At 40.9% G+C, this 24,791-nt stretch overlaps 1 long non-coding RNA gene across 1 annotated transcript; it reads left to right on the top strand.

The window, feature by feature from the left end:
- The first annotated feature begins 3,029 nt into the window (after positions 1-3,029).
- LOC121879288 lies at positions 3,030-19,514 on the top strand. The gene is made up of 3 exons (XR_006091305.1): positions 3,030-3,150; positions 12,635-12,733; positions 17,623-19,514. It is a non-coding gene; the product is annotated as an uncharacterized LOC121879288 (long non-coding RNA).
- Positions 19,515-24,791: the final 5,277 nt, after the last annotated feature.

Below are 24,791 nucleotides of genomic sequence, written 5' to 3' on the forward strand. Positions count from 1 at the left end.
GGTCTCGTCAGCAGCATGATTGTGAGGCCGGCCTGGCTCTGGGTTATCCAATTCCAGTGTAGTGCTAAGACTGCCTTTATAGCCTGAAATGATTATCAAAATGAAATACACAAGTATATACCGTCAACTCGGATAATCGGGCCCCTGATAGCACATACTGGCAACATAATTTCTTACCTCGACTCCCTTTCTGTGAACACTTCCACCAGATCTTTGTCTTCCTGTTGCATGACCGTGTGTACATGTGTCCCTGGTTGCTTATCTTCCTGTCGCCCTTGTTACTCTGTATGACCCCCATGGCAGCTGAATGTAACTGTCAAATAACAATGGAGCCAGCGCCCAGCGTCACGCTCTGTTTACACCAGGCATGTGCTCCCTTTCCTCAGTTATGGGCCGCATTACGATTAAGATATTTTTCTGCGGGCCAACCCACCAAAATTTATTTCCTTTCTTACCCAAAAATAGTGTTAATATTATATTAGCACGGACATTGAAACAGTTTATCATCACGTCCACCTTACGATATTTTCAGATTAAAATAAGTCTTTTTCCCATTTATGAAACAAATTCATCATTTTTTTAAAGTAAAAAGTTAATGTTTCTTGGCATTTAACAGAAGATAAGTGAAGCATTCTGTGAATACATTGATTTTCTTACAGTTACAGCATTTGTCTTACTTATGAGACGCACCCACCAGAATAATGTCAATGTTAATCTTGGTGCATGAGGAACTACAATGAAACAATCTATTATATATGCCTATGGAGAGACCAAATCAGACAAGAATAAATAGATAGAACAGACAGCCAGTCATAAAGGGTGAGGCACTATGGAGAGAGACAGTGTGTCAACAAGAGACCTTTACCTTTGTGACCACCGCCCATGATCCCACTTGGACTTACCCAACCTTAAGAACAACATAAGAACATAAGAAAATAAGGAGTCTGCAATAGGCCGGTTGGCCTGTGCATGGCAGCTCCTGTCGAGAGTTACTACCACTCTCTATCATCCATGAATCTATCTAGCCTCCTTTTGAAACTTTCCAGTTCCTGCACTTACTATAAAGTTGCTAAGCTTGTTCCACTCGTCCACCACCCTATTTGTGAACCAGTTTCTTCCTATCTGCCTCCTAAACCTAAATTTATCCAACTTGGATCCGTTGCTCCGAGTCCTATCCTGCTCGGATATTATAAGAACTTTATCTATATCCCCTTTATTGATTCCTTTCACCCACTTAAATACTTCTATCATATCTCCCCGCACTCTTCGTCTTTCTAGGGAATGCAAGTTAAGTTTCTTTAACCTATCCCGATATGGAAGGTTTCTAAGTCCCGGAATCATTTTTGTCATTCTTCGCTGCACCGACTCTCGTGAATTTATATCCATTCTATAATAATAGGGGCACCAGAACAGAACCGCATAATCGAGGTGCGGCCTAACTAGCGCAAGATATAGTTGCAATAAGACCTCTGCACTCTTGTTACTTACACTTCTAGATATAAAACCCAATATTCTGTTTGCCTTATTTCGAACATTAACGCACTGTTTTCTAGGCCGTAGGTCCGGGCTTACAAGTACCCCTAGGTCTCTTTCACAAGTCGACTTCTCTAGGTTGATGTTGTTAAGGCTGTATATATTATAAATATTTGTTCTTCCAATATTAAGTACGTTGCACTTGCTGGTGTTGAATTTCATTTGCCATTTTTCTGACCACTCCTGCAGTTTATTTAGATCCTCCTGTAATGCATTTGCATCCTGCCCTGAATTAATTTGCCGCCCTATTTTGGTGTCATCCGCAAACTTGCTTCTGTCACTGCTGATCCCAGTATCTAAATCGTTTATGTAGACTATGAACAAGAGTGGGCCTAGTACTGACCCCTGGGGAACCCCACTGGTTACACGGCCCCACTTAGATTTAACACCATCTACGCTGACCCTCTGCGTTCTATCGGTGTGCCATGATTTTATCCAATTTAAAACTTTCCCCTCGATACCATGAGCCTTAATTTTTCTCAGAAGCCTCTGATGCGGTACTCTGTCAAATGCTTTGCTAAAGTCTAAGTAAATAACATCGTAATTTTCGTCATTATCTACTACCTCGAAGACTTTCCTAAAAAACGTTAGCAGATTTGTTAGACAAGATTTTCCCTTTGTAAACCCATGTTGAGAGTCGTAGATTAACTTGCTTTTCTCTAGATGCGATCGGATGCTATCTGCTATAATTGATTCAAGAAATTTCCCCACTACTGACGTCAAACTGATCGGCCGGTAATTTGACCTTAGTTAATTCCCAAGTGACCCACTGCCACATAGCAGCTAATCCATCAAACAGACTTCGCTGATCTTGACCCGTAAACTCACACAAGTTAAAAATGTTTATATTGTTGATTATTTATACTTATTTCATTGTTACATTGTCGTGGTTATTTACTCTTAGTTGATGAAACAGCAATGAATTGTGGTGAAGATTATTCTTTTAATAAATATTGTTTTACTCGTCATAACCTGACTGCATCTACCTCAACCTCGGACCATATTTAATAGAATTTCTCAATCACTCCGCGGACCGCCAACAAAGACAAGGTTCGGGCCGCGGGTTGCCTAGGCCTGGTTTACACCAAACGCTGCCGCACAAAGAGGTAATTGGGTAATTTGACGATACCTTCTATTTATTGATACTTTACTTCCTGTTACTTTATTTCCTGCTACTTTTTAGCAGTTACTTTTTCCTGGTTCTTTTTCTGTTACTTTTTTCGTTATTTTTTTCCCGATTACTTTCTTTCCTACATTCTCCACATCCATCCCTTTACTATGAATATTATTTAATGTAATTCTATGCTGCCCTTCGGCAGCGATGTTTCGCGGGCTTAAAACATCTGGGGAACACAGATACGTATACCGGGGAATGAGTAGGGGGATTTCCCCTTCACGGAGAGTACCTGCGTGTGCGGGACATTTTCCCACTTGACTACTTTCACCGGGTCTTCCCTGAGACATGCTGCTGACCACGAGGCTATAACACAGCTAATACGCTGCTCAGTCAGTCAGTCAGTATAGGCTGAGAGAGGGAGGAGCTAAAGGAAGAGAACAAAGTGTGGGAAGAGAGAGGACGCACCAGTCAACAACAAGAAAGCATTGTTGGGATAATCGGTAAGGACGGCCTGTACTGAGACACCCTGTGAGGTATGATCACCACTTACACCCACCACTACCACCACCTGTGTTACCACCACAAACAGACTACGTGGTTAGGTTTACTTAGGAATGGGTTGGTTAGGACAGGTGGTTAGGCCTAGTTGAGATAGAGGAGGCTGCCTAGGTTTGGTTAGTTCTGTTTGGTAACGGTCTTACCAAATTAACGTAATCAAACCTATGCTTCAGATTAATTTGATCAGACTTGACGAGTCCAGGATGAGTACATACATACATACATACATACGGATCACCTGAAGAATTGTCACCCCAGAGTTTGGCAGGGTGACAATTCTTCAGGTGGGATATTCTGGGGTGACGATTCTTCAGGTGGCAACACCTGGGGTGACAATTCTTCAGGTGGGATATTCTGGGGTGACGATTCTTCAGGTGGCAACACCTGGGGTGACAATTCTTCAGGTGGGATATCCTGGGGTGACGATTCTTCAGGTGGGATATCCTGGAGTGACGATTCTTCTGGTGGGATATCCTGGAGTGACGATTCTTCAGGTGGGATATCCTGGAGTGACGATTCTTCAGGTGGGATATCCTGGAGTGACGATTCTTCAGGTGGGATATCCTGGAGTGACGATTCTTCAGGTGGGATATCCTGGATTGACGATTCTTCTGGTGGGATATCCTGGAGTGACGATTCTTCAGGTGGGATATCCTGGAGTGACGATTCTTCAGGTGGGATATCCTGGAGTGACGATTCTTCAGGGATATCCTGACGATTCTTCAGGTGGGATATCCTGTGACGATTCTTCAGGTGATATCCTGGAGTGACGATTCTTCAGGTGGGATATCCTGGAGTGACGATTCTTCAGGTGGGATATCCTGGAGTGACGATTCTTCAGGTGGGATATCCTGGAGTGACGATTCTTCAGGTGGGATATCCTGGGGTGACGATTCTTCCGGTGACAACACCTCTGGTGGCAATTCTTCAGGTGGGGTCAGATTTCTGATTTGTTAAGTTAGGTCAGGTTGTTTTAAGGTTGTGTGACTTTCCTAGATGATGCATGGAACCCTTCCCTAACTTTTTTCTTTTCTTTTTTTGAAAATGAAGAATTTTTCATTTGTTTTAGATTTGGAAGCATTTGTTTGTTTGTTTTTCCGAGAGTGTGGGTCATGGTTTTTTTAATCTTAGATTTTTTTTTGGGGGGGGGGGAGGAATTTTTTGTATTTTGGAACACCGTGTATATTATTCTTTTTTTCTTTAAACTTTTCACAATAAAGATTGTTACGACCGTGTCTTATTTTTTTATTATTTTTTATAACATGCTTCAATGTTGTTCCATATTATTCCTGTAATGATGTGTTATATTTACTATTATATAATCTATTCACCTTACCCTGTGCTGTTAAGGTTTTAACTGTCATTATTTGTTCAAGCCCAACTTATTTCTTCATTTAGTATTGTAACAAGCATTCTTTGTTTTTCTAACGACCATCTGCCTCGTTAAACGACCCATGTTTCACCAGAGTGAGCCGACCTTATATATAGTACCCACCAGCAGAAGGAGTTCAGTCCAGTCCTCTTGTCATTCAGTTCACGTTCTTTTGAGTGACACTCGTCACCTGTTACTTATACTTATTTTATTTCTGTGTTGTTCCTGTCGCCACCAATGTGGTATATCTATGTGAGTACCTATTGATGTCTCTTATGTGTCCATCAGTGCTTGCTTGGTTACATTTAAGTAATTCAGTGTTGTTTCACGATAGTTAATTTCAGTGTTAGTTATTCTATATGTTTAAGCAGTTCTTTTGATGTTTCGATGTTTTAGTATCATTTGTGTCTTAAAAGTTTCGATAGTGAATCAATTTGTTGTGACAGCCTACGAGGCTCTTTATTGTGTTAGTATTTAATTTAATTAAATTCTTAAAGGTTTACTTTATTTATTTTTATTCCCTTTTGATTTACTTCACTTTTTTTTTTGGATATGCCTAGAACCTGGATATTAAAGTAAATTAAGAGACGGCGTAACAAGATGCATAACACAAAGGAATATATTTATGTTATCCTAATTATACAAATTATATTCACTGTGGGCTGGGGTGACGATTCTTCAGGTGGAGCAGGCTGGGGTGACAATTCTTCAGGTGGACTTTCTGGGGTGACGATTCTTCAGATGATCCATACATACTGTACATACATCCATATTATTATTATTATTTTTATTTTATTTTTTTTTTTTTTTACAGGGATTAGCCCACCCGGACACAGGTCAACGACCCACACTGGGGCCTGGGGGGCGAAAAAATAAGAGTAAGAAGAAATTAAAAATAGAAAAGGTAAAGGTTATATTAATGTACACCGCAAAGATGCCGGAAAATCAGCTTTTTAAAGTGAGACAGATTGTATGAGTATGGAAACACAGAAGAAGGCAGAGCATTCCAAGCTGCCTGACCTAGCTTGGAAAAGGACGTGCCCCTAAGTGCTCGTATTTAAACCATAGGAAATGGCCGCCGTGGATCGTTGTGTTTTGGGAGAAGAGGGACGGTGTGTGAGGAAAGACGACCCTCTAGCCACTCTGTTAAGTCAGCTGGAGCAGTTGAGGAGAGAGATACACGTGTTAAAGGTGAAGAACGAAGCCCTTAGGGCTGAACTCTTTCAGGTAGGTGTCCTGCCTAGCAGGACACCAGCGAAGGAGGAGCAGGCGTGGAGAGTGGTTGCTTCCAAGGGGACTAGGGTCAGAGTCAGGAAAGCTGACCAGGGTGTGGAGTGCAGTAACCCCTAACAGGTGTTGGAGGAAGCCGGCGAGGTAGAGAACATAAGAACATAAGAAAATAAGGAGTCTGCAATAGGCCGGTTGGCCTGTGCATGGCAGCTCCTGTCGAGAGTTACTACCACTCTCTATCATCCATGAATCTATCTAGCCTCCTTTTAAAACTCTCCAGCGTTCCAGCACTTACTACAAAGTTGCTAAGCTTACTCCACTCGTCCACCACCCTATTTGTGAACTAGTTCCTTCCTATCTCCCTCCTAAACCTAAACTTATCCAACTTAAATCCGTTGCTACGAGTCCTATCCTGTTCGGATATTATAAGAACTTTGTCTATATCGCCTTTATTGATTCCTTTCACCCACCTAAATACTTCTATCATATCTCCCCGCACTCTTCGTCTTTCTAGGGAATGCAAGTTTAGTTTAATTAACCTATCTTGAAATGGAAGGTTTCAAAGTCCCGGAATCATTTTCGTCATTCATCGCTGCACCGATTCTAGTGAATTGATTCCATTCTATAATAAGGGCACCAGAACTGAACCGCATAATCGAGGTGCGGCCTGACTAGAGCAAGATATAGTTGCAATAAGACCTCAGCACTCTTATTACTTACACTTCTACATATAAAACCTAATACTCTGTTTGCCTTATTTCAGAAATTAACGCACTGTTTTCTAGGCCGTAGGTCCGGGCTTACAAGTACCCCATAGTCTCTTTCACAAGTCGATTTCTCTAGGTTGATGTTGTTAAGCCTGTATACATTGATGGTATTTGTTTTTCCAATATTAAGTACGCTGCTCTTGCTGGTGTTGAATTTCATTTGCCATTTTTCTGACCACTCCTGCAGTTTATTTAAAGAAAAGAGGGAGGAGGGTGTGGTGCCACGAGAGAAAATGCAGTTGTTCAAACCCTGCCCAGTGGTAAGGTCGTGGTAGTTGGGGACAGCCAGGTGAGGTTCTTAAATAGGACTTTTTGTGCAAGAGATAGGAAACGTTGGACTAGGGTGTGTTTTCCTGGGGCTGGGATAGGACATGTAGCTGAGAGGATAGATAGGGTTTTGTCAGGGGAGGGTACCAAGCCAGTAGTGTAGGAGGTAACGACGTAAGAAAGGTTAGGAGTGAGGAACTTTTCAAGAGGTGTAGGGAGGCGCTGGGGAAGGTTAGAGATAGTGGAGGGATCCCAATAGTATGTGGTGTCTTGCCTAGAAGAGGAGTTGGTCGCGAATTGCTGTCCAGGGCAATTGCTATAAATTGCCGACTGGAAAAACATTGTGCAAGTAATGGTTGGGCGTTCATTGATAACTGGCAATCATTCTATGGCAACGACTACCTGTACAGTCGTGACGGGGTACACTTGTCTCGCGCGGGGGTAAAGACGTTGTCTGCATCCCTGGAGCGTGAAATTGTCACTCCAGTAGAGAGAGGTAGGGGTAAGTGGGAGTAAAAAAACAAGCAGGTCCTGGGGAGTAAAATTGGTTACTCAGGACAAGGGGTAAAACAGGACCAGGGAAGTGTAGGTTTAAATGTACACTATACAAACAGTAGGAGTGTTAGAAATAAAATAGACTTGCTGAGAGCGGTTGTATGTACCGAAAATGTAGACGTCATAGCAATCACCGAAACTTGGATGAATCTGGCGAGCAAGAACTTTTTATCAGAGTACCTCATAGAAGGGTACAACCTTTTTCACAGGGACAGGGAAGGTAAGAAGGAGGGAGGGGTCGCACTCTTCGTCAGAGATACATTAAAATGTTGTATTAATAATTCAATAAAAGGTGAAATTGGAACCGAGTCTGTATGGGTAGAAATTGCGGAAGGAGGAGAAAAACTAATTATGGGAGTGAGTTACAGGCCCCCAAGTCTTGGGAAAGAAGCAACTCACCCCATATGGCAGGAAAGACTAATTAGAAAGGTAGAAGCACATGGCATCAAAGGCAATATCCTTAAATGGATTAGGGCATGGTTACAGGACAGGAATCAGCGAGTGAGCATTAACGGCACTAAATCCCATTGGAGCAACGTCACTAGTGGAGTTCCCCAAGGCTCAGTACTTGGACCATTATTATTTATTTTATACATAAACGACATAGATATCGGCATAGACAGCAACATTAGTAAATTTGCTGATGACACTAAAATAGGACGTGTTATTAAATCTGACGAGGACTCCGCAAAATTACAGGAAGATCTAAAAAAAATTTTCGAATGGTCTGAAAAATGGCAGATGAAATTCAACGTGGACAAATGTAAAGCACTCAATATAGGAGATGTAAACAGGGAAACCAGTTACCAGATGAACAACGATGCCATTGAGAAATCCGACTGCGAGAGAGATTTAGGAGTAACGATAAGTAGGAACCTTAAGCCAAGTAAGCATTGTGTTTTTGCTCGTAACAAGGCTTATAAAGTACTTGGGTTCATACAAAGGAGTGTTAGTTATAAGACTAGCGAGGTCATCCTAAAACTGTATCTTGGGCTTGTGAGACCACACCTGGATTAGGCAGTTCAGTTCTGGTCACCGTATTACAGAATGGATATAGAATCCTTGGAAAGAATTCAGAGGAGAATGACAAGACTAATCCCGGGTATTTGGAACCTTGAGTATAGAGACAGGTTAAAGCATCTTAATTTGCACTCCCTCGAGAGACGTAGAGCGAGGGGCGACCTGATAGAGGTGTATAAATGGAAGTCAGGGCTAAACAAAGGGGACATTACAAAGGTACTCAAACTATCCAACCAGGAGCAAACTCGTAACAATGGTTTTAAATTAGACAAATTTAGATTTAGGCGCGAAATAGGTAAACACTGGTTTGGAAACAGTGTAGTGGATGAATGGAACAAGTTACGAAATATCATCATTAACTCGAATACGATGGATAGCTTCAAACATAGGTTGGATGCTTATATGAGCAATAGGGGTTGGGTGTAAATGGGACTGCCCAGTATGGGCCAATAGGCCCGCTGCAGTTTCCACCATTCTTATGTTCTTATGTTAAATGAGTAGGGCAGCAAAATACAACAACCTGAGCATTATGGGGGATTTCAATTTCAGAAATATTGACTGGGACAATATTGTGGGTGACTATGAATCTGAAGACTTCCTAGACGCAGTACAGGAAAAATTTTCTGCTGGGTTTTTGAGATGCTTGCGTATTTGTGACACTGAATTTATTGAAGAACTGCAACACATTCAGGCCATTGCACAAAAACTTAGGTACCCTTCAGTGTTTGTTGGTCATTGTTTTAAAAGGGCTAAAAAATCATTTTATTCTACTCAAACTAGACAATTTCCTACATTTAAATATATTTTGACTCCATCTTATCGCAATGAATTTGTCCCGTAAGTTCAGTCCCATAAAATATTAAACATTAATGTTGTTTTTAAGTATGACTCGACTATTACTAATATATTAATTAAGAATAGCCTAACCTTGAATGTAAATGGAAGTGTTTACTGTATTCCATGTAGCAACTGTAATGGGAATTATGTAGGACAGACTGGGAAAGCATTGCAACTCAGAATTAAACAGCACAAGTAAAATATCAGAACGGCAGCTGAAAGCAGTTCACTTTTCGTTCATATAAGGAAGAATAATCATCCCATAGATTAGGAAAACAGTTTACAAGTGTATTTTTTACCTGTCTTGACATGACTAGTTAAGTCGCCCCGTTCTTATAGGCTTTTATGTTTGCTGTGGTGGTTGGTGTGTGGATTAGTGGACGTCATATATTTTGACCTGAAATCATGTTTTGTAAGGTCACCCTGTGTACATAAGCCTCTCTCAGTCCTTGTAATTTAGTTGCCTCTGAAGATGTCTTGAATAAAGACGAAAGCTATATGTTTGTTTGTTTGTGTGTTTGTGTGTATGTTTGTCCGCACGAGAATCTCGGAAACTACTTTACCGATATGTAGTGATGATGAATGGTGTTATATGTAGTGATGATGGATGGTGTTATATGTAGTGATGATGGATGGTTTTATATATAGTGATGATGGATGGTGTTATATGTAGTGATGATTAATGGTGTTATATGTAGTGATGATGGATGGTGTTATATGTAATGATGATTAATGGTGTTATGTGTAGTGAGGGATGGTGTTATATGTAATGATGATTAATGGTGTTATATGTAGTGATGATGGATGGTGTTATATGTAATGATGATGGATGGTGTTATATGTAGTTATAATGGATAGTGTTATATGTAGTGATGATGAATGGTGTTATATGTAGTGATGATGGATGATGTTATATGTAGTGATGATGAATGGTGTTATATGTAGTGATTAGTGATACTTTGCTGTACCGTTGTAGTGGAACTTACATACACCGTTAATGAACTATTGATGGAAGAAGAAGTTTTGGGGACTGAACAGTGAGACAATGTGGAGCCTCCCGGAGGGTGGCGTCCTACCGTGGCCTAGCGAATGAGCCGCTCGGATCAAACTTGGCATGGATAGCCAGTGTCAGGTGGGGATCTAAAAAAAACTCCAACCAACCCGATCCGACACACCCAACCCGACCCGACCCGTTAAACCACATAGAGGTTGAAAAGTCGTATCACATCCCATGTATTATAGGTAATTTTATGCTTATATATATTACTACATGTTCATTACAACACCAGTACTACACGGTCACTACAACACCCAGGTCGCCTCTCAACCTCACTCACAATGAGAATCCAGTGTGCAACATCAAAAAAGGATCGGCAAAGGCAAAACTCTTAGAAAAATGCAGCCTCATAGTCTGAGATGAATGCCTCAAGGCATCATACCTTTGGCGAAGTGTTCAGACACTCACCCTATCCACAAACATGAGAGTACATCTACAAGGAGATCAGGATGCTAAACGGTTTGCAAACCTTCTACTACAGATTGGAAATGGAACTTTCCCTGTTGATTCAGAAGTACAAATAATCATTCCTCAAGGATGTGGAAATGTTGTAAAGTCCTCAACTGAGCTCACTAACATGGTCTACCCAAACATTATCCACCACTACAAGGATCACAAGTGGCTGCGTGAACGTGCAATTCTGGCACCAAAGAATGAAACAGTGGCTGAAATCAACATGACTCTACTCAGACAGCTTCCAGGCAGTGAGACCTCATTCAAATCTGTTGATACAGTAATCGACCAGGACCAAGCAGTCCAGTACCCTGCAGAATTCCTTAATTCTTTGGAGCCCGCTGGAATGCCTCCTCACCACCTCACTCTCAAGATTGGAACTCCTATAATGCTCTTAAGAAATCTTGAACCACCAATCCTCTGCAATGGCACAAGACTGGTGGTGAAGAACATGATGCCACATGTACTGGAAGCTACAATACTGACAGGAAAAGCGAATGGAGAGGACGTTTTTATACCAAGGATACCTCTCATCACCACTGACCTGCTATTTGAGTTCAAGCGACTTCAGTTCCCGGTTAAAGTGAGCTTTGCCATGACCATCTACAAAAGCCAGGGACAGTCCCTAAAAATGGTTGGACTAAACCTGTGTTTCTTTGCTTCTCTCATGGACAGTTCTATTTTGGATGCTCCAGAGTGGGAACTGCCAAAAATCTGTACATACTTGCTGCTAATGGCAACACCAAAAATGTGATCTACCCTAATGCATTACAGTGAGACAATATGGAGCCTCCCGGAGGGTGGCGTCCTGCCGTGTGTGTCCGCACGAGAATCTCGGAAACTACTTTACCGATCTGTAGTGATGATGGATGATGTCATATGTAGTGATGATGGGCGATGTTATATGTAGTGATGATTAGGCAATAAAATAATAACAGTTTAATGCTAAAATAATATAATTTGCTGTACCGTTGTAGTGAAATACATGGTGGAACTTACATACACCGTTAATGAACTATTGATGGAAGAAGTTTTGGGGACTGAACAGTGAGACAATGTGTAGCTTCCCGGAGGGTAGCGTCCTACCGTTGCCTAGTGGATGAGCCGCCCGGAGGGCGGCGATTCTGCTAGTATATATATATATATATATATATATATATATATATATATATATATATATATATATATATATATATATATATATATATATATATATATATATTCGGACGGGACGGCCCAAGTGCTCATGGATGCCAGTTATCAGGTGTCTTTTTGTTTGACCTATATATGCTGCCCTACAGCTAGCACACGTAAACTGATAAACAACAGAGGAATGCAGGTGTGTGGGTATGGTGTCTTTAGTTTGAAAGATTTTTTAAATTAAACTCTGGGCTTTGAAGACTAGTGTAAGAGAAATTTGTGGAGAGAGTTAATTGATAAGCTTCTTAAGTTTGTTTCTAACTGTGAAGCTGAGTGGGCCTGTGTACGGGATGGTGAAATAGATAGAATATTTAGGGACGGTGTGGCTGTGTGGGACCAAAATCCTATTAAGGGTTTTACCTATATAAGTATCTGTAAATCCTTAAAGGAAGCCAATGTTAAAAAGTAGTTCCTTTATATATTTTAGTTCAAAGTCCAGGTGGAAATAGCTTGAACATATACTAAAGGCTCTGTCGATACAGCATTATACAGAAAACCTACATTCACAGGTTTGAGTACAAAATTTTCATCATTCATTCCCCTTAATTACAAACGAAATCTAGTGCGTACTCTCCAACAGAATCTTGTTGTAAGCTGTTACCGAAATAACCTACAGCATAATACATTGTCTTAATCACCTAAAAGTCATTCGGTTTCTCTCCCTACAGCGAAGGTGATGGCTGGTCGGCTGATGGTGAGCCACACGTTCTGCCTGGCATGGGCTCTAATTCTGCCTCTCTGTTGCACACCTACGCCCTGTGACTCTGGTGGGTACCTTTAATGCCTTTGTTTTTTTTTCTGTTAATATTTTCAAACTTGAAGTAAAGTATATTTTCATATCTCAGTATTGATATTTATGTATATAGTCGAATAATAATTGATCATTCGAAAGTAAACTCAACGTCTCTAGGCTCATCTCTGCCTACGTTTTACTGATCTTAAGCCACCAGACGCAGGCAGGTAAGAGGCTCAAGAATATACTGTATAAGAACATAAGAACATAAGAAAATGAGGAGTCTGCAATAGGCCGGTTGGCCTGTGCAATGTGCATTGCAGCTCCTGTCGAGAGTTACTACCACTCTCTATCATCCATGAATCTATCTAGCCTCATTTTAAAACTTTCCAGCGTTCCAGCACTTATTACAAAGTTGCTAAGCTTGTTCCACTCGTCCAGCACCCTATTTGTGAACCAGTTCCTTCCTATCTCCCTGCTAAACCTAAACGTATCCAACTTAAATCCGTTGCTACGAGTCCTATCCTGCTCGGATATTATAAGAACTTTATCTATATCGCCTTTATTGATTCCTTTCACCCATTTAAATATTTCTATCATATCTCCCTACACTCTTCGTCTTTCTAGCTAATGCAAGTTTAGTTTCTTTAACCTATCTTGATATGGAAGGTTTCTAAGTCCCGGAATCATTTTCGTTATTCTTCGCTGCTCCGACTCTAGTGAATTGATATCCATTTTATAATAAGAGCACCAGAACTGAACCGCATAATCGAGGTGCGGCCTGACTAGCGCAAGATATAGTTGCAATAAGACCTCTGCACTCTTATTACTTATACTTCTAGATATAAAACCTAATACTCTGTTTGCTTTATTTCGAACATTAAAGCACTGTTTTCTAGGCCGTTGGTCCGGGCTTACAAGTACCCCTAAGTCTCTTTCACAAGTCGACTTCTCTAGGTTGATGTTGTTAAGGCTGTATACATTGACAGTATTTGTTCTTCCAATATTAAATACGCTGCACTTGCTGGTGTTGAATTTCATTTGCCATTTTTCTGACCACTCCTGCAGTTTATTTAAATCTTCCTCTAGTGCATTTGCATCCTGCCCTGAATTAATCTGCCGCCCTATTTTGGTGTCATCCGCAAATTTGCTTATGTCACTGCTGATCCCAGTATCTAGATCGTTTTTGTACATTATGAACAAGTGTGGGCCTAGTACTGACCCCTGGAGAACCTCACTGGTTACACGGCCCCACTCGGATTTTACACCATCTACGCTGACCCTTTGTGTTCTATCGGTGAGCCATGATTTTATCCAATTTAAAACTTTCCCCTCGATACCATGAGCTTTGCTAAAGTCTAAGTAAATAACATCGTAATTTTCGTCATTATCTACTACCTCGAAGACTTTCCTAAAAAACGTTAGCAGATTTGTTAGACAAGATTTTCCCTTTGTAAACCCATGTTGAGAGTCGTAGATTAATTTGCTTTTCTCTAGATGCGATCGGATGCTATTTGCTATAATTGATTCAAGAAATTTCCCCACTACTGACGTCAAACTGATCGGCCGGTAATTTGACGCTGATGCTCTGTCTCCCTTTTTGAATATGGGTACTACATTTGCCCGTTCCCACAAGTCTGGCACAACTCCCGTGTCTAATGATTTTATAAATAAATTTACGAGGGGTCCGCTAATCTGTTCCTTACACTCTTTTAAAACTAGAGGTAAAATTTCATCCGGCCCTGGGGATTTTGTCTTCTTTAGTTTATTTATCTTCTTAACTTATCCTCGGGTCGTCATCTTAACCTTACTATTGTTTAGCTAGTCCTCTCACACGGTATAGAGGCCTGATCCCCTGTTGTATGTGAAGTAAACGACACAATTACTGCCTCTTAATGATATATATCTTGTATCATGGAGGGTATATCATGGTGTGGTATATCTCTTGTATCTAGGTGGGTATATCATGGTGTGGTATATCTCTTATATCATGGTGTGGTATATCTCTTATATCATGGTGTGGTATATCTCTTATATCATGGTGTGGTATATCTCTTGTATCTAGGTGGGTATATCATGGTGTGGTATATCTCTTATATCATGGTGTGGTATATCTCTTATATCATGGTGTGGTATATCTCTTATATCATGGTGTGGTATGTCTCTTATATCATGGTGTGGTATATCTCTTATATCATGGTGTGGTATATCTCTTATATCATGGTGTGGTATATCTCTTATATCATGGTGTGGTATATCTCTTATATCATGGTGTGGTATATCATGGTGTGGTAGGTCTCTTATATCATGGTGTGGTATATCTCTTATATCATGGTGTGGTATATCTCTTATATCATGGTGTGGTATATCATGGTGTGGTATATCTCTTATATCATGGTGTGGTATATCATGGTGTGGTATATCTCTTATATCATGGTGTGGTATATCATGGTGTGGTAAATCCGTTCGTGGTGTAGATTAATATAATCTTTTCCTTTTCTATTTTCATTTCTTTTTACTCTTATTTATTCACCCCGTAGGCCCCGTTGTGGGTCGGTGACCTGTGCCCGGGTGGGCTATTCCCTGTAAAAAAAATTGTGTGTGTGTAGTTACACACAGGATTGCCCACTTTCGGTATCTCGGCTCCCACCTGTCCACCACCGCAGACATCGATGAAGAGATTCAGCATCGGATCAGATGTGCTTCTCAAGCCTTTGGCAGACTCCGAAATAGTGTCTTCAGTTGTAGGGAGCTGAAATTATCTGCAAAGTTGCACGTATATCGAGCTGTGGTTCTCCCCACCCTGCTATATGGCAGCGAGTCATGGGTCACATACAGGAGGCACCTCAAGGAACTTGAAAACTTTCACCAACGTTGTCTACGTTCCATCCTCAGAGTTCGCTGGGAAGACAAGAAAACAAATGCCAGTATTCTTGCTGACACCAACTGTAGGGGCATCGAGGCTACCATTATCCATGAACAACTACGTTGGGCTGGCCATGTTACTCGCATAGACGACAGTAGACTGCCAAAACAGTTACTTTAGTCACCTAACGAATAGTAAACGTAACGCCGGCGGGCAATTGACAAGGTATAAGGATAGTCTTAAGACAAACCCTGAAAAAGTGCCAAATCGACCCCCTCACCTGGGAGATGATTACCCCACACCGTAACGCTTGTAGGAGCACCACACGACAAGGTGTCAATATTTTCTAGTTAGACCGACTGTATACCGAGGCAGACAAAGGCCAACGCCCGGAAAGACGCTGCCACTGCCCCTCCCGCACTAGATGTAGCCCTCCACACGTGCAACATCTGTGGACGACCCTGCCGGTCCCGCAACATCCTCTTGAGTCACCTCAAAGCTCACCAACAAAGTAACGTCCTTAATAATTCATATCATTTCATCTTAGCTGGCAGGGCCGGCCTTAAGCCAATTGGGCCCCGCGCCTAAGGGGGCCCCGCGCCTAAGGGGGCCCCGCGCCTAAGGGGGCCCCGCGCCTAAGGGGGCCCCGCGCTAGAGTAATCTACTCTCGGCTCGTCAAGTACACACAACACATAGCAATATATATGTAACACCACATTGCAGGTTCTACAGAGAGCAGCAATTATTATAATATTGTTATTAATTTGTACAAAGTCGGTAGTGTTTATTTATACTGTTTATGTTTGATTTTTTTTACTGTACCTGAATTAAATAATATGTTAATTACAGAACAGCATTAAAAATCATTTCTCTGAAAAAAATTAAAAAGACAAATATGTAAATAAACGAGTAACAGCTTTTAAATATCTATACACTTATAGTATTTTCTTTTAACAGGAGCATGTGATTAAATTAGTATATTACATCTTTATGCACATGCACATCTCTGTTGCAAAATATATAGTCGGCCTATATTCAAACTCAAGTATTTAAGTTTTACAAAAAGGGGTCGGGGGATAGGGGTAAATTACCCCAAATGGGGTAAATCTATAAAGTTTGGTAATACATGCGACATGAGGGCCTCAGTTTCCTCGAGTTTACTCCGCATTGTTAAAAAACGTTTTCTTTGGCATGGTGACTGACTAAAGTTTCTAGAGGTCGTCAGATTTACGTTTGTTTCCATCTCATGGTGTGAGTTTCCCTTCCGTCGAGTGTAAACACAGCTGACTGGATCTTACTACTAGCTGATTAATTTTGTGTCAAGGACCCATAAATGAGGTAAGTTTTAGTGACCAAGATATAAACCATATATCTGAAATATGAAGTCACTGATTTTCGGAAGATTACTGTAAAGAGGAGTACAAAATGTTCATAAAACACCAGGTAAAAGATGATCGTTTATCATTATGTGTGATAATGAAGATGAATTAATTTTCTCAAGCATTCCTTCAGTTACGGCTTTTCATAAGAAGTGATAGGCAGGTGTTTTATGTTTTCTGCTTTATTCAGTCATATTTACAGACAGTACGAGTATTATTTTAAATAAATGAATAAATAAATGACACATGTGTAAACAGACGTGTTTTTGTTCAAATCTAGAGGTAATTCCATTTTTCCCAAATAAATTTGTGGGTAATACTCAAAAAGTTCCCCGACCGCTGTTTTACATACATAAAATCTAGGTAATTAAGACCTACCAATATAGGCATATTAGATGGATACCCTGCTCTTACAAAAATTATATGATACAAGTCAAGTTTGTTACTTTTGACAGTAATAATGTGATGTCTGCTGAATTTTTTATGACATATATGGGGCCCACCAAAATTGTTCCCAATTGGGCCCCGCACCTCCTGAGGCCGGTCCTGGTTGGATGATCATCATACTCGATTCCGCGTGACAGCAAAGTAGTAGTAGTGTGTGTGTGTGTGTGTGTTACCATATATTTGACATACTAAAACAAGATATTAAATACTAACACACATCATCATCCACAGCCAGTGTAGGTAGGAGGGGGGAGGCGCTGGTTACTTCCCCGTCTACCTTTGCTCACTACTACAACTTGCTTACGCCGCCAAAGTCGTCTTGGGTAACCTCCTGCCCGTGGCCATTTACCATCATCTGTGCCTGGTTCACTCCAACACGCTCAGGCTTCCAACACTCTCGCCAGCTGGATATCATAGTCAAAGTCTAAGGCAAACTGGAATTTTTTGACGCTAGAAGGAGACGCTGAAACTTTGGTGTGTAAATGGAGATCGTGAGTCGTATTCTGGATTTGTTTGTTATGGATGAAACCAGAACAAATAGGAAGAACTTACAGAGCAGCAGGAACAACATGGAGGAAAGTAAGTGAGGTGAAGCGTAACTAAAGATACTATGTACTTCAGTGTTGCTGGTCATCAACACGAGATAATGATGTAGCCGGAAAAAGTAGCATCATACACCAATAAAATCTTATTGACTCCAGCATTTTTCAATGTTTTATTAACTAAAAGTAAATTAAATGCTTTTACTAAAAATAAATCCTACTTTATATGTTAACTAATGGCTTCTTATATACACAGTGAGGTATGTTGCTAATAAATTGGTGTATTAACATTGTGGAAATTAATGAACATATGTAGAGAAGTAGTTTATCATAAGAGCCAGTGAGCTGACTCACGTTATGGTGCACTGTAACCTGCCTTATGGTGTCCTGTAACCTGCTTCATGGTGTACTGTAACCTACCTTTTGGTGCACTGTAACCTGCCTTATGGTGTCCTGTAACCTACTTCATGGTGTACTGTAACCTACCTTATGGTGTACTGTAACCTACCTTATGGTATCATGTAACCTGCCTCATGGTGTACTGTAACCTACCTTATGGTGTACTGTAACCTGCCTCATGGTGTACTGTAACCTACCTTATGGTGTACTGTAACCTGCCTTATAGTGTACTGTAACCTACCTTATAGTGTGCTGTAACCTGCCTTATGGTGTACTGTAACCTGCCTTATAGTGTACTGTAACCTACCTTATAGTGTGCTGTAACGTGCCTTATGGTGTACTGTAACCTACCTTATGGTGTACTGTAACCTACCTTATGGTATCCTGTAACCTGCCTCATGGTGTACTGTAACCTACCTTATGGTGTACTGTAACCTACCTTATGGTGTACTGTAACCTGCCTTATAGTGTACTGTAACCTACCTTATAGTGTGCTGTAACTTGCCTTATGGTGTACTGTAACCTGCCTTATGGTGTACTGTAACCGGCCTTATAGTGTACTGTAACCTACCTTATAGTGTACTGTAATCTGCTTTATGGTGTACTGTAACCTACCTTATGGTGTACTGTAACCTACCTCATGGTGTACCGTAACCTCCCTTATGGTGTACTGTAACCTGCCTTATGGTGTACTGTAACCTGCCTTATAGTGCACTGTAACCTGCCTTATAGTGTACTGTAACCTGCCTTATGGTGTACTGTGACCTGCCATATGGTGTACTGTAATCTGCATTATAGTGTACTGTAACCTACCTTATGGTGTACTGTAACCTGCCTTATAGTGTACTCTAACCTGCCTTATGGTATACTGTAACTTACCTTATGGTGTACTGTAACCCGCATTATAGTGTACTGTAACCTGCCTTATGGTGTACTGTAACCTGCCATATGGTGTACTGTAACTTGCATTATAGTGCACTGTAACCTGCCTTATGGTGTACTGTAACCTGCCTTATGGTGTACTGTAACCTGCCTTATAGTGTACTGTAACCTACCTTATAGTGTACTGTAACCTGCCTTATGGTGTACTGTAACCTGCCTTATGGTGTACTGTAACCTGCCTTATGGTGTACTGTACTGTAACCTAAGAACATAAGAATGGAGGAAACTGCAGCGGGCCTATTGGCCCATACTGGGCAGTCCCATTTACACCCAACCCCTATTGCTCAATGCTCATATAAGCATCCAACCTATGTTTGAAGCTATCCAGCGTATTCGAGTTAATGATGATATTTGGTAACTTGTTCCATTCATCCACTACTCTGTTTCCAAACCAGTGTTTACCTACTTCGCGCCTAAATCTTAATTTGTCTTATTTAAAACCATTGTTACGGGTTCGCTCCTGGTTGGATAGTTTGAGTACCTTTGTAATGTCCCCTTTGTTTAGCCCGGCCTTATGTGTACTGTAACCTATCTTATGGTGTACTGTAACCTGACTTATGATGCACTGTAACCTACTTCATGGTGCACTGTAACCTGACTTGTGGTGTACTGAAACCGACCTTATGGTGCACTGTAACCTGCCTTATGGTGCACTGTAACCTACTTCATGGTGTACTGTAACCTGCCTTATGGTGTACTGTAACCTGCCTTATGGTGCACTGTAACCTGCCTTATGATGCACTGTAACCTACTTCATGGTGCACTGTAACCTACTTCATGGTACACTGTAACCTACTTCATGGTGCACTGTAACCTACTTCATGGTGCACTGTAACCTGCCTTATGGTGCACTGTAACCTACTTCATGGTGTACTGTAACCTGCCTTATGGTGTACTGTAACCTACTTCATGGTGCACTGTAACCTGTCTTATGGTGCACTGTAACCTGCCTTATGATGCACTGTAACCTACTTTATGGTGCACTGTAACCTGTCTTATGGTGTACTGTAACCTGTATCATCATCATCACTGTTACGACAGTCACCATCTATTGGTGGTGAGAATTACGAAGGACCGCCAAGAGTCGCCACACTGAACTGTCTTAATGCTTCGACTCATTTATTTGAGGTTTGGTGTTGGGTTAACTACCCGAGAAGTAACGAGAACAGTCAGTCAGCTTGTGGACAGTATGGTTGCCAGCTGTGAGTCTCACCCTCTCCTGCATAGTGATGAGTACATTGTTATTTGTATTGTGTGACCTGTCTTCACTTCAATTCAATTTCATTTATTTATTCCTTTGTCTTCACTCATGTTATAATTGTTCTTGCTCTGGCTATGTTAACTACTGTAGATTTTGAATGATATAACTGTAGGTATAATAGTGTTGTTTTGTAAACGGCTAAATTCTCCAACTGAACAAACTTCTTATTTAGATATTTTATTGTCATTGTTTCTTGTATGTATTGTAAATAGTTTATATTAATTATATTAGTTCTACTTTTTAGTTTTGCTTCACCGATGTCTGAAATTAACCAGTTATAATAATCGAGAACTCAACACAAGGAAAAGTTAACGTAACATCATCTATTATAAATAGTATGACTAATCATTATCTCTAGATAAGTTTAAAGGCTGAGAGAGACAGAGTGAGGCGCACCATTCACCCACCAACACCGTGGCAGTCCACCCCTGTTCGGCACCCCTTCCTGACACGCACAGGCAGTCAGTCTTACCTCGCTGTTACACCGTCATCTCGCACACCATCACTTACTCCTCTTCACAGAAGTGAGTTGAAATAACTATAGAGCAGGAGTTTGTTTTTCTTTCTATACGCTGAAGATAACTACTTATTTCATCTGATGGTTTATCCAGTAACGCAAGCTGGGAGGATAGGTTAGGTTAGGTTTGGTTAGGTAAGGTTATAGCGGTTAATCTTAAGGTGAAATTCATATAGATAATAATTTTTTCTAGGTAGTTAATAATAAGCAGTGCGTTGATGATGAAGAACCGAACAACTGGTGACATATTTTAGAAATTTATCCGCAGAACAGAATGTTTCGTTCACTGAGATAATTATTTACCTGGTGGCAACCAGAGGTGGCTGTATGTATTTATACTGTATGTGAACTGTGTATGGTTATATAATGTGTATGTATGTATGTATACTGTGTATGTATCAAGGTCCCCTGATTACCTTATCTATATCTCGATTGCTTGTGGGGTTGAGAGGGGGTGTGAGGGGGGGTTGGGGGGTTGTTGGTTGTCAGAGTAAACAACAAGAGATTAACAAGACAAACGGACTGAAGGAACTGTACTATGGCAGATGTCAATAGTGGTGAATTTACCGGACTGTGATTGAGCACTGCTGAGTAACAGAGCCTATATGAGAGAGATAGTGCAGGGAGGGAAAGATCGAGGGAAGAAAACTACAAAGAAAATGATGGAGAGATTGACAGAAGAGAAGAGGATAAACGAACAAAGGAAATATAACAGAGGGAACGACTAGATGGTGACACGAGAAGGTAGGGAGACAAATGTGTTTACCCGCCTTCAGTACGCAGGTTGTGGAGGTGATTTTCACGTTAACTTTTTATCTTATAATTTCTTACCTGGAAATTGGTAACGGAAAGATGATGACTTGAGTATTGGTACTCAGTGCTGTAGACCATAACCTAACCTAACTTAACTCATTAGGAGGAGGTAGACAATGGTGGTTGGTCTTAGTCCAGTAATTAACAAACAATAATATTTTCTCTAAATTAAATAAATTATTTGTTATTTTCACTTAAGTTCGCAATTTGACCAAACACACTGTTGTGTTCTGTAAATCCAACGATGGTTGTCTCCCGTGTAAGTAACCATCAATATTATTACTCATGACCGCTGGACTTGAACAGGATGCGTGTTGAAGCATATACATATACACCTGTTTTCACCTGACCATACATTACTTTATCCACGCATCCAGCACCTGGGTCAAGTAGGAGCCACTGCCAGGGTATAAGCTAGCGATGGTATCACTTCACGAAGCTGTTCCACTCCTGATGGTCCATCACGTCATCGAGTATGATTCTTTCTAGTACTTTTCTTGCTATGTTAGTCATTCTCTGAACGCTGGCCGTACTGGTCGGACGTGTCAGCCTTGTACTCTGCGACAACACTGCTGATTTTCTCTGGCTGCCTGAGTTTTGCACCACGCCTGGGGCAAGTGGTGGGCAGAAACTTGTGAAGACTTTGGCTTGAGAAGAACAGCATAGAAGACGACCTGCGGCTTTCAAGTAGCGAATCGGAAGCAGATGATCTGCAATCAACAACACTGGAGGTGACAGACAGTTTTCAAGAGGTGATTAGTAAGAAAGAAAAGAAGAGGAGGCGAGAGTTGGCGAAGAAAGGTGAAGGAAGTGACAGTGATGAGATCATGAATGATAGGAAGAAAAGGACGACACACAGAAGAAAGCAGAAATAAATCAACTGGGAATAAAACACAGCAGGTTAGTTAAATGGATCATCGTAAAAGTACCAATGTGTCGAGCAACCCGGATGGTGGAAACAGCTCAGGTAGGAGGAGGTTGAACCTCCCAAGTGATTCACACTTCATTCTATGAGCGGTTGTTGTTGGCTGCTACACTGGGAAGAGAGCATTAACAGTTTTAACCCCTGCTTAAGGAAGGTCGTTATAATTCCTATCTGACTGTAGCTGGGGATGAGGCGGTAAAGTTTTTGACGACGACAGGATTTAAGGAGGTGATAATGACGATGACACAGCAACACACCAAGGTGATCGTCTTCATGTACCCGACTATACTGGATCCTGATTTTCTTCTTGACGATACATGAGTCGTCAGGGCAAAGCGACACGAAATCTGTGGTGAGAAGAACCAAGTGGTAGCCTTGATGAAGGGAGACGTTCCAGAGAAGATATTCATTTCTGGAATAGGATATAGGAGGATTGCAAAGTTTATTGAAGAACCTGTTTTGTGCAGCAGGTGGGGCCATATGGCCTGGATATGTCAAAGTGAATGTCGTTGTCGTTACTGTGGAAAAATAATTCAATAGAATGTGGAAATCTAATCAAATCTGGGCAGCATGTTGTGTCGTGCTGTTGCAATTGTGGCGGCACTCATAATGCGGTGCGCGGTGGCAGAGCATGTGGGAGGTGCAACAGCGAGAAAAGGAGGAAGGACGAGGAGTTGCAGGAGACAACTCTACCTTCAACTGAGAACGTGTGGAAGAAGAGGATGAACAGAGTGACACGTTGAAGGTAACAGTAAATGGTACAGGAGCTGCACCAAAAGTTGTTCCAGAAGAGAAAGTAATTGACAAGTTTGGTGATGTGTATGGTGTAGTAGTTCAACGCAGGTAAGAAATTCAGATGCTTAGAAAAAATGTAGAGGACAACCAGAAGGTAATTGACCATTTTTGTGAACATAGAAATGTGGATGTTGACCTAAAAGGGAAGAAGGATGAAAATAATACAGTATAATCTGACAAGTGGGAGTGACAAACCCGAGGTAAGGTATTAGCTCGAGTGAAAGAAGTAATGGAACAGTTTGTGAAAGAGAGAATAAGGTTAGTTTCTGTTGTTAATAGTGAGGACACTAGTTTAAGTATACTGTCATGGAATGTAAATAACTTACGTCCTAGGGCCACAGATGTGCACGGAGACGGGCACGGAGGATGGTAATGTGATGAATTTACGTGATTATCAATGTTTCTGTTTACCAGCTAATAATAGAAATAATATAAGAGGTCGGTTAATTATGTTCGGAAAAATGTACCGGTTGAATTGGTAATGGCTGACAAGCAGAATGGGGTTGAAAGTTTGTGTGTTAAAATCTTCGTCCAAGGAAGGTCTATATGTACTGTTAGCATCTAAGTACATCCTCAAAGTTTGGATATTGATGACATGCCTGAGTAGCTATTTAATGATGCTTGTGTTATGGTTGGTGATATTAACGCTAGACACGAAGTCCTGGGTACTATGGGACCCAGCAACATTAATGGAAGGAGATGGTTACACTTCTTGGAGGAGTTTGATGATATTGAAATATTGGAGAATCATGAGCCTACCCACATACATGGAGGAAGGTTAGATTATCAGTATGTTTTAATACATGTGGAATAAGAGCGAATGATGACATAGTTAGGGATTTGTTTGGTGATCATTTTGCATCACGAATTACTATATATGTTAACAAAATACAGAAGTTAATTAAGCGGAAAAGATATTGGTTGATGGAAGACAAAAAACAGGAACTGATCATTACTATACAGGATTGGTGTACAGATCCTGAACCAAAGGATGTTGATACCTTTTATGATGATCTATTACATATTATTGATTCTGTTTTGACGACAAGTAAGTGTAGCTATAAAGGAGAGATAAATAATGGGAAACGTAATATGTATGTTAATGACAAATTGGTTCAGGGCTGGAGTAAACCCAAATGATAATGAAATCAAGCAAGAGGCGCGGAATAAATACTGGGCAGACATTTTAGAGAGAATCGCTAAAGG

This window comes from Homarus americanus, unplaced genomic scaffold (genome assembly GCF_018991925.1).
Source record: "Homarus americanus isolate GMGI-L3 unplaced genomic scaffold, GMGI_Hamer_2.0 scaffold16894, whole genome shotgun sequence".
NCBI classification, from domain to species: domain Eukaryota; kingdom Metazoa; phylum Arthropoda; class Malacostraca; order Decapoda; family Nephropidae; genus Homarus; species Homarus americanus.